General features: G+C 46.7%; 1 long non-coding RNA gene across 5 annotated transcripts; it reads left to right on the top strand.

Annotated features, from left to right (window-relative positions):
• Positions 1-4,266: 4,266 nt before the first annotated feature.
• LOC127333029 (uncharacterized) lies at positions 4,267-17,398 on the top strand. Of its 5 annotated transcripts, none has more exons than XR_011751690.1 (7): positions 4,267-4,816; positions 13,330-13,443; positions 13,714-13,798; positions 13,883-13,974; positions 14,551-14,643; positions 16,441-16,519; positions 17,116-17,398. It is a non-coding gene; the product is annotated as an uncharacterized lncRNA (long non-coding RNA). The 5 variants fall into 5 exon arrangements; XR_011751687.1 differs by lacking the exon at positions 4,267-4,816 and adding an exon at positions 12,666-12,784; XR_011751689.1 differs by lacking the exon at positions 4,267-4,816 and adding an exon at positions 12,666-12,812.
• The last annotated feature ends 335 nt before the right edge of the window (positions 17,399-17,733 follow it).

Raw genomic sequence — 17,733 nt, 5'->3', positions numbered from 1 at the left:
CTAGGTCATGAACTCCAAGTCCACCTTGATCTTTGGGACTACAGACTATACTCCATTTAACCAGTCGATATTTCTTTTTCTCGCTGTCCCCTTGCCAAAAGAATCTGGATCGATAATAATCGAGTTTATGCAGAATTCCTTTTGGCAGCAGGAAGAATGATAACATGTAAAGTACCATATTTGTCAGTACTGAATTAATGAGAACCAATCTCCCTCCGAGGGACAGCAATTTACCCTTCCAACTACTAAGGCGTTTTTGTAATCTTTCTTCCACAATTTTCCATTCAGCAATTGTTAGTCTCCGATAATGAATCGGAATACCCAAATAGCGAATAGGAAATTGGCCTTGCCCACAACCAAACAACTCTGTATATAGAGTCATATCGTTTTGGGCCTCACCGAAACAGAACAATTCACTTTTATGGAAATTGATTTTTAATCCCGACAACTGCTCAAACGCCGTCAAAATTAATTTGAGATTGCAAGCTTTTTCGAGATCATGATCCATAAAAAGAATTGTATCGTCGGCATATTGAAGGATAGATAAACCCCCATCAACCAAATGTGGGATCACACCTTCAATCTGGCCATCAGACTTAGCTCGCTCTATGAGTATTGCCAACATATCCGCTACGATGTTAAACAACATCGGTGATAACGGATCCCCTTGGCGTAACCCCTTTCGTGTTTGAAAATAGTGGCCGGTGTCATCATTAACCCGGATAGCCACACTACCTCCATACACAAAATCGTAAATTAGAGCGCGCCACTCAGGAGAAAAACCTTTCATCCTAAGTGTCTGCTGCAGAAAAGACCACTTGACCTTGTCATACGCCTTTTCGAAATCTAATTTTAAAATTACCCCGTTTAATTTCTTAGAATGCATCTCATGTACCGTCTCGTGCAACACTGCCACTCCATCAAGGATATTCCTTCCTTGCATAAAAGCGGTCTGTGAAGGTTGAACGACATGATCCGCAACCGTATTAAGTCTAATGGTGGCCACTTTCGTGAAAATCTTGAAACTGACGTTTAATAGGTAGATAGGTCTATATTGTTGAATCCTTTCTGCCTCATTAACCTTCGGTAACAAAATTACTTCACCAAAATTTAGACGAAATAATTCTAGTTGTCCTGTGTGGAGATCACCGAACAAATCTAGAAGATCCGATTTAATAGTATCCCAAAAGGTTTGATAAAACTCTGCTGGAAAACCATCTGGACCCGGTGCTTTGTTACATTCCATTTGGAAAATCGCCTTCTTAACCTCATCCTCAGAATAAGGTGCGGTTAGTAGGCCATTTTCTTCCATAGAAACTTGGGGTATATCTTCCGTTAAGTCCTCGTTAAGAGAGAAAGAGCTTTCCTCCGGAGGACCAAACAGGTCTTTATAATAATTAGTAATGTACGATTTGAGTTGCTCGTGGCCTTCAATCACCCCTTCATCTTGGACAAGAGAATGAATACGCTTTTTCCGATGTCTGCCATTGGCTAAACCATGAAAATATCGCGTATTCGAATCACCTTCCAAAATGAATTGGGCTTTGGATCTTTGATACCATTTGAGTTCCTCTTCACGAAGAAGACTCGCCATTTGTGCATTGGATTGATTCTTAAGATCAATCTCCTGCGTGGACAGCGGTCTCACTTCCGCGATGGCCTCAAGATCATCAATCTCTTTAGACAAGCGAGCCTTCTCTTTTTTCAAAATACCAGCCATATGAGCAGCCCAACCAGAGAGATGCTTGCGCATAGCGCGCATCTTATTATTCCATCTCAATATTGGTGAACCACCCCGAACTGGTCTTTCCCAAACCGTCTTAACCATGTCATGAAAACCCTCACGATGTAACCAACCAAGTTCAAATTTGAACGGTCGCTTACAAACAGGTCGAGGATTCCCGGTGGTTAACAGGATAGGAGCATGGTCGGACAGTTTTTCAATACGTTCTAGTGCACGGACGGACACCATAGGATATTTGTGTTCCCATTCGGTATCCATCAACACGCGATCTAGTTTTTCGTATGTGGGTTCAGGTAAACTGTTGGCCCAAGTAAACTGTCGACCAGACATGAAAACCTCTCTTAAATCTAAGCTATCAATGACAGCATTAAACAAGAAAGGCCAATGTCCATCAAAAAAGCCTTTGCTTTTCTCATGAGGGAATCTCAGCAAATTAAAATCCCCTCCGATTAAAATCGGGTGCGGATTATCTTTTGCAAGATTTACCAACTCACGTAAAAAGTCGGCCTTAAAGGCATCTTGGGCAGCACCATACACAGCGACCAGACTCCAAATGAAACCATCTGCTTTGTTCTGAATATCGAGTTTAATATGATACTCGCCATCAGAACTAGCTAAGACTATCATGGTGTCTATACGGACGCCCAGTAAAATACCCCCAGATCTACCACGAGGCGGGCGAGAATACCACTGAAAGTTAATCCCGCCAGATATCCGGTCGAGGAAACTCTGTGAGAATTTTCGCCTACCCGTCTCAGATATAGCAAGAAAATCTAAATCATAATCTCTACAACCATCAGCAATGTGAGAATGTTTAGCCAAGTCACCAAGACCTCTGCTATTCCGAAACATGCCATTCATCGAGAGACTATTTTAGATTTAGTATTTTTGCCATATCTACGAGACTTCTTACCAGCGGACGATCTAGAACCACGAGCAGAAGCATCAAGATCATAAACCGAACTGAGCTCTGAGTGTTCTAAATCGACCTCCGTAACACTCCCAACTATAGCCGAGAGAAGATGACCATCTAGGATGTCCTCATCTTCATCATCGTCTATGATTGAGGTGGCAGGCTCAGTGGATCCATTTGAAGCAACCGTTAAACGGTCAAGCTCCATTTGTCTCAACACATTAGCCGAAGCTACAATCTCATCAGACCGACTACCCAACGAGACCCCTACTCTACATAAATTAGATGCAATCCGAGTATCCGAAAAAGAAGTAAATGACTTGGCTGTATGTTTAGTACCTGCCGTGTCGAGGTTCAGTTCCGCCTTGCGCCGCATAGCTCTCTGCATCACATCTTCATCCGTGACACCCGCTCCATCCTCCGCCACCGCATACCTCCCACTCCTCCTCACTGTCGGCTGCATAGCCGGTGGAGGACCCGTGGGCTGAGGCTGCGGTGCGGCTGGTGGGGGGGACGGACTCGATCGAGGTGAAGTAGGTACCATAGACGACGTCGAAGGAGGGACAGGCAGTACAGGGGTGGGTGTCGAGGAAGCCCCCTGCACCGAGCCCGGACGCGACGCCGCTGCCCCTCTAGGCGAAGGAGGCGCGCAAGGTGGGCTGGGGCTCCTCTCCAGCCCGACCTGCACTCCCGTCGGAGAGAGGCTCGACGCCACCACCCCTTCAGGCGAAGGAGACGCGACGGATGGGCTGGGGCTCCTCCCCAACCCGACCTGCACCGCCGCCGTAGGAAGGAAATATACCCGACCTGCGTCTTGCTGAAATGGGTCTGTGGTAGCCTGTGATCGGGGAGCTGCTATGTACTATATATACGAATATACCCGGGCGCCCGAATTTCTTCTTCTTGTCAGCCTGGCCCTGGTGGCTATGCAACTGGTCGCGCGCGAAGATCAGACGTTTGAATAGAAGGAAAATTACACGCAGCAGCCAGGTCTGATTCAATGCTACCCCCCGCAGACGGGACAGGAACAAACACAGACCAATATAAAAATAACTTGCGGGAGAATGAGTTCTGATGGCTTGATGTTGTAGAAGATGGGGATGATGGCCTTGCGCGACTCGACGATCATGGCGAGCTCGCGGAGGCAGTACTCGGAGTCGCAGTAGCTCGGGGAGAAGATGGCGACGGCGACGCTGCACTCGCGGATGCCGGCGCTGATCCGGTCCTCCAGCCGGTCGCCGGGCCGCATCGACATGTTGTCCTGGGGCACTCGTAGCACTACTACACGGTAGAGTTTTAGGAGCACTTTGCCCTGGGGCACTTTTCATATTGCCCCTAAATATCCCCTTTAGAGGCACTTTGGCCAAAACGCCTCTAATGCCCTACCTATTGGAGCAGTTTGGAGAAGTGTCCCAATTGGTATGTACCTATTGGGGCAGTTTGGAGAAGTGCCCCAATTGGTATACACCTATTGGGGCAGTTTGAATAAGTGCCCCAATTGGTATACACCTATTGGGGCAGTTTGCAGTTTGGGATGTTGGGTCGTGTCGGTTTGACCTAAACCATTGGGCTCTACTGGGCCAGCCTGACCCGCACCTCTCTCATCCTCTTCGTGACTCCCTGTTCCTGACTCCCTCACCCTTTCGCGGTCCCATTCCCCACTTCGATGCCGCCGCCACCGTCGCCGCCATCCGCCGCCCCGGCCGGTACCTGCCGCATTCGCCGCAGCCGCTGCCGTAGACCGGTGAAACTCTGCTGCCTCTTCTCTGCCACTTTCCCCGCCGCCACCATGTACGCCCGTGCCAGCACGCGCGGCTACGCGAAACCCTAACCTCACAGCTCGGGCTCACCGGCGCTGCTCCGTCCGCCTCCCGCTGATATCGGCGCCTCCGTGCCCCGCCGTGATGCCCCCATGGACCTCTCCGCGGGATCCACCCCTCCGCGCCACCCTACAACACCCAAGCACGCGTGCCGCGAAACCCTACCGTTGGGCTCGGGCTCGCAACACCTATTCTCCTGCTATCCCAATGTTGGCGACTACCACTTGTTGCTGTTGCCTGGGTGGCCGGGGCCTCCCCACGGTGGTGCGGTGGAAGGCTGTGGCTGCCCTCTCCTCTTCAGTGGACCTCGATGGCTCCCTCCACGGCTAGAACTACAATGTGAGCTATTTCTTCTCCCTTCTATCTCTCTTGTGCATTGTGATGGTTTGTCCAACGAGCTGTGGTTAGTTTTAGGTTCAGGACTTGTTGACGTCTGAAACCCACCGGCGGGCAGCGACTGGCAACACCGTAGATCCGGGAACAACCTAGAGCTGCGGCTGGCTGAGGTCCCTCCGAGCGACGGCCCGCAAAGCCTTCTGGTCACACGTCCGATGCTGATCGCAAGGGCGTGCCACCTGACCTATACCTGGTCAGGAAGGTGATGGAGATGCCTCGCTTAGTTTCCTGCATGGCATACACGTAAACATTAAATACGAGCCTCGATCGGCTCTCAGGTTATCCTGTGAATCGGCTCAAGGAGCCGATCCACCCATGATTCGTACGGGGTGCACGAATATATGGTGGTCCTGCTTGATCAAGATATAACTAATGAGATCTATGACGATTTAGGGTTTTCACCGCATAATCGGATCATCCTACTCAGGATTGGGCCTCGCGGCCACGCACGGTGATCGTAAGCCGATCCTAGACAAGGCCTAAAAACCAACACGAGGTTGATCCCCGGAACATCCTGTCTAGGACTAGCAAACGACACCCTACGTGCCGCTGGATCCTCCAGCCCCTTGTAAGGACTAACTATTGCAGATATTAAACTAATCCTTGATGAACAAGGAGCAACCGTAACGGATCAGATCTACTAAATAATGATCAAGCGGGGTGCCGCCCCTACACCTAAGATAGGTGTAAGGGCGGCTAGACATGCAAGGGTTGCACTACGATAGCATGTTACGCGAAGAACTATGCTAACCCTAACACATCTATGATAACTACGTTGCTCGCCATCAACAAGGCTTCAGTACGAGCAACGCATGAACAACGTGGAGCTTGTGCTGCCTAGATCGCAAGATGCGATCTAGGCAGCATGTTGCTTACCGGTAGAAACCCTCGAGACGAAGGAGTTGGCGATGCGCCGAGATTGATTTGTTGGTTGAACGTTGGTTGTTGTTTATTCCATAAACCCTAGATACATATTTATAGTCCAGGGGACTTTCTAATTTAGACGTGCACCTAACCGTGCATGGGTAAAATTCTAACTAACCGACACGTATCCTAATATGTTACAGATACAAAGGCAAACTAGCCCAAACTTAGCATAACAGGCCGATTCACGTAATCCTTCCATGTATATTCTTCAAGTCCATCTTGATCGTGGCCCACCTCTGGCTCGGTCAAATTCTGGTGATAACACATGCCCCCCTGGTTTTGGAATTGGTAATTCCAAAATCACTCTGCTTTTTCTTCGTCGGGTCATGTCGTGGCAGAACCGTTGCAGTATCCGTCATCATGATGCCTTGCCTTCTCAACTTCTCCGCGTGACCTGGCAGTTTTTTTTTCTTTTAGGCACCACTTCCTCGGAAACTGCTGTGGCATTGAATTTCCACTATATCCCTTTTTATTTAACCGCTCCGCACAGTTTATTTCCGCATCTTCTTCGCATTAGCACTCCAAAAGCCCTCCTGCGCCACCATGTCTTCTTCCTCCTCTGCTTCATCGGATCTTTCCACCCAGTCCTCTTCCTCTCGCGAGCCGACACCAGTGCCGAACCCGGCGGAGGTCCACGCAGCCAACACCCGCCGCGCCATTGAGGCCGGGGAGGAGTCTAGCCATGACTTCTCCATCTGGTCGGAGGACGACCAGTCCCTGACCGACGGGGAGAGCGACCTCTGCTTCCTCGCCGACGGGGAGACAGAGGAGGAGAGCGACGACGATCGCTTCTCCTGTGACTTCTCCTCCCCCGAGGAGGAGGAGGAAGAGGAGGAGGAGGAGGACGACACCTCCTCCGACGAGCCGCCGGCCAAGCGGTTCTGCCCCTGGCCGGGCAACCTCAGCGACTTCGACAGCGACGATGACGACGCTGACGAAGAGGACGAGGACAATGAGGGCCCAGTCGGCGGCCATTGGAGCGACGACGAGCCCGCCGGGAGCAGCGCCGACAGCGGCGACGACGGCGACGACGAGGGCAGCGACGGCCCGTAGATAGGACCTCTAGTATAGGGCCAGTAGCAGTAGATGGGGCAATGTATCCCCTAGCACTTCCTTTTGAGAGCAATCAGCTCTTTATGTAAGAAATCTCGCCTATCAATGAAGAACTTTTCCCAATTTGATTTTGCCGATTTCCCCTGAGCTTAATTTAGCCGATTTCCTCTTCTACTGACCTTGCCGATTTGTCCCCTTTGCCAATGCATAATGAGCCGATAGCAATGCATCAGTCCTTTAAAAATTCACCCTTCCATTCTTCAACTGATGATCTTGAAATCTGGTGGATAATGTAGAATCTTCAGGGAAGCCTTTGAATTCTTCCAACCAAACCTAATGGTCTTCTTTAACACTCATCATCTGTGAAGAAGGTTGCGACGAAAGATCAGCCGATGGTACCCCAATCGGCTCATGAACAGAGCATCTACCAGGCCTGCTGCCCCCCGAGCCTTACTCGAGGCGAGAATGTCAGAGAGGATGCGCCAAAGCCGATCACCTTTCTTCCTTAGAAAGCCGATATATCCCTTCTGTCAACACGGCTGAACTAGTATCAAAGGTTGGAAATCCTCGACAGCTGAACTGGACTTGGTGGAGATCCGGTAAACCTCGTATAATTGTACTAGAGTCGATGGCTGCGCATCGGCTTCAAAATTTTTTTTTTTACTGGCTGATTTTCTCCTATCGGCCCCAATATTTTTACTGCACGCATATTCTCCTGCACCTGTTCCATGTTCATCGTGTTTAGGTGCCCCCCGAGCCGAATCTGTCAGGGAATGGCAGATATCGGCTCTGTAATTCGTACGTTGGCTCCGGTAGGATCAAAGACGAACACAAGCAGAACATGTGGTGAGGATAATTTTGGCCGATTGCTGGGATCGGCCTCCATATTGATTGAAGCGCTGACTGAAGGTTCTGTAACGTCCCTTCATAGATTTTTGGGGCCGATCACAAGGATCAGCCTTGCCACGTTTGCTCATCGCTTTGCTTCAGCTACATGGTCAGGCCAGTGGATAAAACCAGCTTAACCCTTCCCTTCATCACGTCGATGCGCTCGCAGTCATCCAAATTGATCCCTGAGAGGGGTTCTTGGCCTGCTGCTTCCCATGCGTTCATGCCAGCCGTTGAAATTTCGGCTGAGTCATCGGCCTGGACGACCTCTACCTCATCTCCATCCCACTGTATTATGCATTGGTGCATCGTGGAGGGAATGCAACAGTTGGCGTGGATCCAATCTCTTCCTAGCAGAACAGCATAAGTGCTCGTGCTATCGACGATGAAGAACGTTGTAGGGATAGTTTTCCTTCCTACGGTCAGATCCACGTTCAGAACACCTTGTGCGTCAGACGCTTGGCCGTTGAAATCGCTCAATGTCACGTTGGTCTTGATTAGATCTGAGCTAGAGCGTCCCAGCCGACGTAGCATAGAGTACGGTATGATGTTGACTGCCGCTCCGGTGTCCACCAGCATCTTATTTACAGGCCTCCCATCGATATAACCTCGCAAGTACAGGGCCTTCAGATGTCTGTAGCTTCTTTCTCGTGGCTTCTCAAAGATAACCGGCCGTGGGCCGCAGTCAAGTTGTGCCACAGGTGCCTCGTCTAATCCCGGAGCACTGAACTCCGAAGGGAGGATGAACACCATGTTTGTGCCAGCCGATGTTTCATCATCGGCTTTCCTTTGCTTGGGGCGCCACTCCATTTTCCGTGGACGACCCTCTTCGTCCAGGGCTCGCTGAACTTTCGCAGCCAGATCAGGTCGTGCCTTCCTTAGCGTATGTAAGTATAACCTTTCGGCTTCCTCCAGGCCGCGCAATCGCTGAACCCTGCGCTTTTGGGAACGGCTGAGTCCATCAGGGCACCACCTTGGCCGGTGGTACCTGTCTTCTTCTTCTTGTCCCTCGTCTTCTGAATCCTCGAGATCTGCCCACCGAGGGGACTCAGCACGTTTGCTTTGTGGCGGGAGAGGCCCTAAGCGCCTGAACACAGACACGTTGGCTGCCTCCTTCTTCTTCTGGTTGCATTCTGGGCAATTGCCGATTGTGGGCAATCGGCTCATTCCTGAATCCCAGCAGTGTCTGAAGAAGGGGCAGTCCCAGTGCCTGTCGTTGTCGTCTTGCTCCCTTGATTTTCCTATGGCATGGCGCTCGTGTTCCTCCTCATCGCGATCATGCCGACGGTATCTTCTGGCTTCTCTAGCCAGACGATCTCTTTCATCATCATCGCTGGATCGTCGGCGTCGGTCATACTGACTCACATATTTGTTGAGGAGGTGATCAGAGAGGGGTCGCTGATATCTCATGTTCTTCACTTCTCCCTCTGTGACGTAGCGCTTGCCATCATGACGGAGCCGATCGCGTGGAGCGGCCTCCTCTGTGTCCTTGCTACGAGAGCAGCTGCCCTCGTCTCCATCTTTGCCAGAGTGGTGCCCAGGTCCTACCATGTTGATGCTGAACGAGGATCCTGGCTGGCAACCTTCAGGGTAAGTGCATTCTACCATGTTAACGGCGGGGAAGGGCTGGGTGTCGACCTTCATGGCGTACTGGTTGAAAATTAGACGCCCTTTTTCTATCGCCGCTTGGATGTGCTGACGCCAAACCCTGCAGTCGTTGGTGGCATGGGAGAGCGAGTTATGCCATTTGCAGTATGGCTTTCCGTTCAGCTCTTGCACCGTGGGGAATTTGTGACCTTCAGGAATCGTCAACTGCTTCTCCTTGAGCAGGAGGTCGAAGATTTGCTCAGTCTTGGTCACGTCAAAATCAAATCCCCTGGGCGGGCCTGGTGGCTTTACCCATTTGCAGGACACGGGGGTTCCTCCCCGAGTCCATTCAGCCACTGCTACCTCTCGATCTCCCGCAGAAACTTCGTCTTCCTCTGCATCGACCAGGACTACTGCACGTTTGAATTTGTCCTGGTACAGGTCCGGGTGGCGCTGTTCATATGCTGACAGTTTCTGAACCATGTGCGCCAGTGAGGGGTAGTCTGCTTGGGAGGCCATGTCCTTGAGCGGTGTTGCGAGGCCCGCTACTGCCAACTCGACTGCTTCCTTTTCAGTTATACGAACCGAATAACATCGGTTCCTAAGATTCCTGAAGCGCTGGATGTATTCTGTCACATTTTGTCCACGCTTCTGACGTAGTTGTGCTAGATCGGCAATGCCAGACTCGGAAGCCTCTGAATGGTACTGCATATGGAACTGTTCTTCCAACTGCTTCCAAGTCCGGATGGAGTCTGGTGGCAACGAGGTGTACCACCCGAAAGCCGATCCCGTGAGGGACTGTGAGAAGAGCCTCACACGTAGTTGATCCGACACTGAAGCCGGTCCTAGTTGTGCCAAATATCGGCCCACGTGCTCGATGGAGCTGGAACCATCTGATCCACTGAATTTGGAGAAATCAGGGAGCCGATATTTAGGTGGTAGCGGGATCATCTCGTAGTCGTCGGGGTACGGCTTGGAATAGCCGATTGCCCTCCTCTTCGGCACCATGCCGAACTGGTCTCTCAGTATGGTACTGATCTGATCCGCTGTGCTGGCTGCAGGAGTTGAACTCTGAATATTCGCCGGGGTGGCGTACTTAGCCAGCCATGTTTGCTTTTCCAGCTCTGAGCCAACTGCAGGAGCTGAGCTCTGGAGGTTCGTCGGGGTGGCGTACTTAGTTAGCCACGTCTGCTTCTCAAGATCTGTCGCTGACGTCCCTCCTGTTTTCCCAGAAGTCCCTGATGTTGTGGCCTGGTTTGTGAGTGCCCAGTTACCACAATCAGGCACATACGTGCACGTGTACCCGTGAGGGATCTCCTTAGGCGCCTCAGGCAAGAACTGGTAGTCACTAGGGTCACCACCGATCTTGTAGACGACGAATGCCGGTGAAGCCGGCACTTCTGGTGCTGCCAATGCAAATGGCAGCGGTGGACGGGACTGGAGTGGCAACTCTCCTTGATGCGTCCCAAGAGCTGGTCCTGACGGTGAGTACTGGTGCCTCATGATCTCCTGGATCACGCGAAGAGCGACACGCTCCAACGTGTTTACCAGGTTCTCAGAGTGGCGGTGTAGTGAGTGAGCCACCAAGTAGTTGATCTCCTGCCGCAGGGACCTGGTGCGTTCCTCCGATGGGGCAGAGAGGTCTATCCCATCTAGTGCACCATTAGGCGAGAACCCCTTCCACCTGATGCCATGTGAACGGGTTCTGTGGAAAGAGCCGATGAGGTCGGCTTCGAGGATGACTTTGATCTCGTCATACTTCTTCTTGAGCTCGTCGGTCAGATCCTCGTACGTAACTGGCGTGCCGTCCGCCATCTCAGATGTAGATGGCGATGTGGTTGATGTAGAAGCTTGTCCCACCGGGCGTGCCAGAATGTGTTGACGTCCGAAACCCACCGGCGGGCAGCGACGGGCAACACCGTAGAGCCGGGAACAACCTAGAGCTGCGGCTGGCTGAGGTCCCTCCGAGCGACGGCCCGCAAAGCCTTCTGGTCACACGTCCGATGCTGATCGCAAGGGCGTGCCACCTGACCTATACCTGGTCAGGAAGGTGATGGAGATGCCTCGCTTAGTTTCCTGCATGGCATACACGTAAACATTAAATACGAGCCTCGATCGGCTCTCAGGTTATCCTGTGAATCGGCTCAAGGAGCCGATCCACCCATGATTCGTACGGGGTGCACGAATATATGGTGGTCCTGCTTGATCAAGATAAAGCTAATGAGATCTATGACGATTTAGGGTTTTCACCGCATAATCGGATCATCCTACTCAGGATTGGGCCTCGCGGCCACGCACGGTGATCGTAAGCCGATCCTAGACAAGGCCTAAAAACCAACACGAGGTTGATCCCCGGAACATCCTGTCTAGGACTAGCAAACGACACCCTACGTGCCGCTGGATCCTCCAGCCCCTTGTAAGGCCTAACTATTGCAGATATTAAACTAATCCTTGATGAACAAGGAGCAACCGTAACGGATCAGATCTACTAAATAATGATCAAGCGGGGTGCCGCCCCTACACCTAAGATAGGTGTAAGGGCGGCTAGACATGCAAGGGTTGCACTACGATAGCATGTTACGCGAAGAACTATGCTAACCCTAACACATCTATGATAACTACGTTGCTCGCCATCAACAAGGCTTCAGTACGAGCAACGCATGAACAACGTGGAGCTTGTGCTGCCTAGATCGCAAGATGCGATCTAGGCAGCATGTTGCTTACCGGTAGAAACCCTCGAGACGAAGGAGTTGGCGATGCGCCGAGATTGATTTGTTGGTTGAACGTTGGTTGTTGTTTATTCCATAAACCCTAGATACATATTTATAGTCCAGGGGACTTTCTAACTTAGACGTGCACCTAACCGTGCACGGGTAAAATTCTAACTAACCGACACGTATCCTAATATGTTACAGATACAAAGGCAAACTAGCCCAAACTTAGCATAACAGGCCGATTCACGTAATCCTTCCATGTATATTCTTCAAGTCCATCTTGATCGCGGCCCACCTCTGGCTCGGTCAAATTCTGGTGATAACAGGACTATGGTGGTGATGTCCTGTACGAGTGCTGCATTGTGATGTTGCTGGTACATGGTCGTGCTGATGCTCTGATTAGGTTGTAGCTGTTGGTATTTCGGTTAATGGATAATTGATTGGTTAAATAGGGTCCTTGTTAGCTCTAGTTGATATTGTTTTGTACATCAGATGCTCTCATGATTTCTATATGATATGCAATTCTCCTACTATTGATCATGAATAAAATTTAGCTTGACATGTTTGTACTTTCTGGTTCTCTTCTATATGACTGCATTCCTGTCGATGTTGCTCACTCTTTACTCAATCCTAGCTCCTCTATTACTACATAATTACCATTCTGAAATCATTAAATCATTTTATGAATGAGGAGATGGAACAAGGCAAGTTCGCGGATGTGGTGTGGAAGGCGCAGAGGGCGGTGAGTGTGCTCGACCACGCAGGCACATGTCCGACTCGTCGACGCCTACCTGCCTAATGATTAAGCAGACTGGTGTGCTAACTGATACCTCTACCGCTGCATCATTTAGTTTGTTACAAGGAGCATACTAGTATCATTAATTTATTTCAACCGAAAAGTTGGGTGATGATTACTTCTCGACCACAAGTTTAGTGTCTAATGAATGAATGAATGAATCTGCTTAGTCTGTAGACTGTAGTAGTTCCTCTGTACTAGTACACATTATGATGCCCAAGTGTAAACTGGTAAATTTTCGGTGGCCTTGTATCCTCTGCTCGCTTTCAAGTTGAAAGTCGGGATGTACTATTTGCAATCCCAAATTTAGTTGTGTCTGGTCAATTCCTCATCTAACCGTTAACAGAGATCTCATTTAGATTTTAGTGATTTAACAAAATTTAGTCCCGTTTCTGATGCTCTTTTCTTGCTATCAACAAAAGTAGATTATCACTCTTGCTATCAGTAATTATTTCCATTCATTGACCCAAATTTAATGAACTGTATTGCAGGAACTGCAATCGATTTGTCGTCCCCAATCGTCATCTCTTCAGAACATTCTTGCGCGAACCTGAGGCTGCCCTACAACTAGGTCGGAGAAAATTTCTAAGTGCTTGAAATGACAGGTGAACTACAACCATCGTGTGTGAACAAATAAAATGGAACAAGAAGTATAATAAGATGATGTTGCATTTAGTATCTGAAAATGAGTACTGTGTGCTAATGTAAAAGTTAAGTGTGTGGGTGTGTGGCACAATCATATCAAAAGGCTGTAATATGTGATGTTGTTGGCTAAAATAATGAAGGATTTTTTTTTTTAGTTTTAAGAAAGTCTGGAAGCCCCATGCAGTTCCATAAAGAGAAGTTCATTAAAACTGATTTCATTTTTTTCCCAGGGATTACCTGCTTAGCTTACGGGTAGTGGGGCTCAAAAGTGTTGAATGTGTTTGTCTACTGACATTACATCATAATGCATTCCCTGTAAGTTGTTGTTGGAGTAGTTTTGAACTTTTGATTCATATGCAGTCAATTTCATATTTACACACCAATGCTTTGGCCACTCAGGTTGACACCAATGTTGGCCGGATATGTGTAAGGCTGGGATGGGTGCCCATTCAACCTCTTCCTGAATCTCTACAATTACATCTCCTCGAGCTGTAAGCGTCCTGCATTGTCTAAACATTTATTTCATCATGTATTTTCAGTTACATTTTTCTTATATCGATTTTTTTGCTTGTCAAAGTTATCCTGTTTTGGAGACTATATATATACAAAAGTACCTCTATCCTCGTCTGTGTAAACTTAATCAAGGGACACTGAGTTAAAACACTATTATCAGCTTCAATGGATTCTATGATAATTTCTTCAAAAATCGTTGAACATTTGTTTTACCGTGCTTCAAGTTTTGTGGCTACCAGTTCTCGATCTTCGTTTATTGGTCATGCTGCTTCTTTTAGCTCACTGACAATAAGACATGGTCTCAACAACAATATGTGCTTCTAAAATGAAGACTTGAACCGAACTATGCACAGTTTGCCACTAGATGATAGAGCAACAATTTTGGAATTTCTAAGTAGGATTTTTTTAAAAGAAACTAGCCAACTATACTCCTTTTGCTTCACAATATATTTTGTCATAAATTTCCCCTATGCTTGCTGCAAGATTCAGTATGCATGTACAATTATCTGGAAGCTTAAAACTGATACTTAAAGGTCACTTTGTCTAAGATGCAGAGAGGGCTAAAGAGTTGGATAAGATGGGCCGGTCTATTTGTATTCCAGTAAAGGCTGAATCAACATGAACACATTCAGAGTTTTGCTCACCAGGTAAATTTCTCCTTTGGAAATGATGTGATTATCTCCCCCGTTATCTTGTTGACTATCTTCATCAGCAACCAGTAATATCTCTGAGGTATCATCTCGGAAAAAAGGACATCAAGGACCTGGGTCTGTTTTCACGATGGAGCAGATCTCGAGTATCCCAGTAGTCCGTCTCCTTTGTCGAGACAATGAATTTAAAGTTCTTAAGATTTGGCTAAAAGGTTTTTAGACGGTAAACTGTAGTGTTTTATACCCCTTGTATTTGCTTCTCCTGATGGTTGGTCAAATAATAAAAACGTTGTATCATCATTTTCACCCTCTCTGATTAGTTATGCAAAACCTGACAGTCTCTGGTTGTTATGTTGATAGTGTGCTTTTTGGCTTGCAGTTGCATAGTAAAAAGGAATGTCTGTGTACCATTCTCTATTAGTGCTTACTTCCTTAGCTTAGATAGTGGTGAACAACACGAACAAGTAAAAGGGCTTAAGCAATATTTTTTCCTATGTCTTTTCATTCACGAAACAAACATGTACCATGCACTGACAAAATGACTCAAGTATAATTTGAATTTTGTAAACTAGAACGTATAGATAAATGCTTAATTTATTTAGGAGGTCCTCAATACACATCTGAACATGACCAGATTATTCTACCTTTTACAAATCACAGTGCAACTCACGAAACCAAGAAAATTAAGTATAGACTGCTATCAATAGGCATCCTCACAGGAAATTCTATTACCCTGCATATATCTAAACATATTTACCATGATTGATGTTCATCGAGTACTGAATATTCCTCTGCCGCCATTCCATGTTTTAGGATTCTTAGAAATTCTCACGATTCCAATTCTTTTAGAATCTTCGCTCTTTGCATGCTTCAGAACCTCTCATTAGTAGGACACATCAGAATATAGTAGAGCTGATGATTCTTTAAAAAATAGCTTTAGGCTTGGAGAACTAATATGATACTTTAGTTTTTCCCCTCAAAAAAATATGTATTATACTTTAGTTTTAGCTACTTTCCTTAATTTTTTTCTGAATTCTTTTGGTAAATATCATATTGTTATTTGTAGGCATTAGTGGTCAGTATTTCTGGTGTATAATGTCTCACCCTTCTACGGGACAAGAGTGAAGCATTGTCGGTTTTTTCTTATTCTACAACCATGTCATAGGAAGAGCACACTTGCTCCATTAGTTACTTAGTGCACTAGGTTATGAAATAAATTTATTAAGTAGATACCAAGGTAATGCTCAGCTACTCATTCTTCTCCGATAATCTGCATAGATTGTAAAATTATTGAGATACACATTACTCATCCCATAAGGGCGCGTAATTAGAAACCCGAAAAATCCTTCCATATTTTTCTGGCAGATGAGTGCCAAGTATTTTTTTTTAAATGTATGTAGTTCCTGATTGAGTTGAAAGTATGCCAAGGCATCGTGTGAGTGTTTTGGTTATGTTTAACATATGATATACAAGAGAGTGTGGTAGTTCAGTTATCACCATACTCTCTTCCATTGTACCATCATAATTAGGTATGATATAGAAGAAAGTGTGGTAGTGCAGTCCCAAACTTAGTTACAAGTTAATTTCCTCCATAATCTGTAGGTATCACACAATTTGTATGGAAATAGGCCGATTTACTTTATATGGACCCTTTCTGTAACTCACTATCAGGTTTACTTCATATTTCTTGGAAAGAATACATGTTTCCCTTCATCATATGGAGTTGCCAACAATTGGTACTGTGAATTATATTAAGATAATTTGCATGCTTTAATATCTTAATCTTCTCTTCAGCGAGATGGTGAGCTCTTCCCTATTTCCCAGTGGTGCTGCCGATAACTGAGATGTACGTTTTGTTCCTTGGATATGCATGGTGAGTTATTCCCTGTTTTGCTCTTTAATGCTTTGGTTACATATGTTCGACCTAATCTTCTCTAAAATGTTATCATGATTTTGGTGATATCGTGACTTGCGTGCTATGAAAATTAAGGTTATTAAGATGAATGGCGTTTGTATAAGGCTAGGCGTATTTCAAAATTATTGACAAAATTATTGACGAAATCCTTGAGGAAGTTTCATAGTTGTATTGTACTGCCAGTTTACTACCATATTAAAAGAAGTGTGGAGCACTACATGTCAATCACAGATTAAAATGAACTTCGGATACAGTTGTAGTTGGAAGTGGACAGAATATATGTGAACAAAAAGACCTAAAAATCAGTAGGCTGTTGTGAAACTGAGTTGCTACTAGAATTGAGGCATGGGTCATGTATTATTTGAACGAGTATTGATTTGTATCTGCTTACTGTGTGAAGTGAATTTGTAAAATAACTATTCTATGAAATCTGTTTTGACCACTCACAATTTTTTTTAAATATGTTCTTGTAATATGCAAGTCATGTATTTGCCACTAAAAATTAGGATTTACTAATTTTTGAGTAAACTACTGATATGTTGTTTCTTTTCTAGTTCAAATGTTCATCCTGTCGTGGTCCTGGCACATACTCCGAAAGCAATTCAGTTTGCTCTAGGCCTTACCGATGGCATTGTTTATGTCATGATTGGAAGCTTGCAGTTTTGACTTCAACTTTTAGTTGAAAACCTGATATTTAGAATGCTGTGAAGTTACATGTATTACATATTTGTTATGATGTGTTATATAGAGTTCTGGATTATGTATATGTATTACAGGGTTGGATACTTTTCTGGTACATTTGTACATTTGAACTATGTGCATACATTGCTGTTTATATTTGCCTCTATTGTTATGTTGAAGCATTTTCCTAGATTTGCCTCTAATTATGTTTTGGGGGCATTTCTTAGAGTTGCCGCTAATTGTGTTTTGGGCCAGATCTCAAAGTGCCCTAAAAGCTTTTTGGTGCAGTTCTCAAACTGCCCCTAAAAATGTTTAGAGGCACATCTCAAACTGCCCCTAAAAGCCTTTAGAGGCACATCTCAAAGTGTCTCTAAATCTATTTAGATGCACATCTCAAAGTGCCTCTAAATCTATTTAGAGGCATATCTTGAAGTGTCCCTAAATACATTTAGAGGCATATTTTAAAGTGCCCCTAAAAGTTTTTAGAGGCA

Source organism: Lolium perenne, chromosome 2 (genome assembly GCF_019359855.2).
Source record: "Lolium perenne isolate Kyuss_39 chromosome 2, Kyuss_2.0, whole genome shotgun sequence".
In the NCBI taxonomy this organism is placed as follows: domain Eukaryota; kingdom Viridiplantae; phylum Streptophyta; class Magnoliopsida; order Poales; family Poaceae; genus Lolium; species Lolium perenne.
This window is presented reverse-complemented; position numbering and strand designations above follow the sequence as displayed.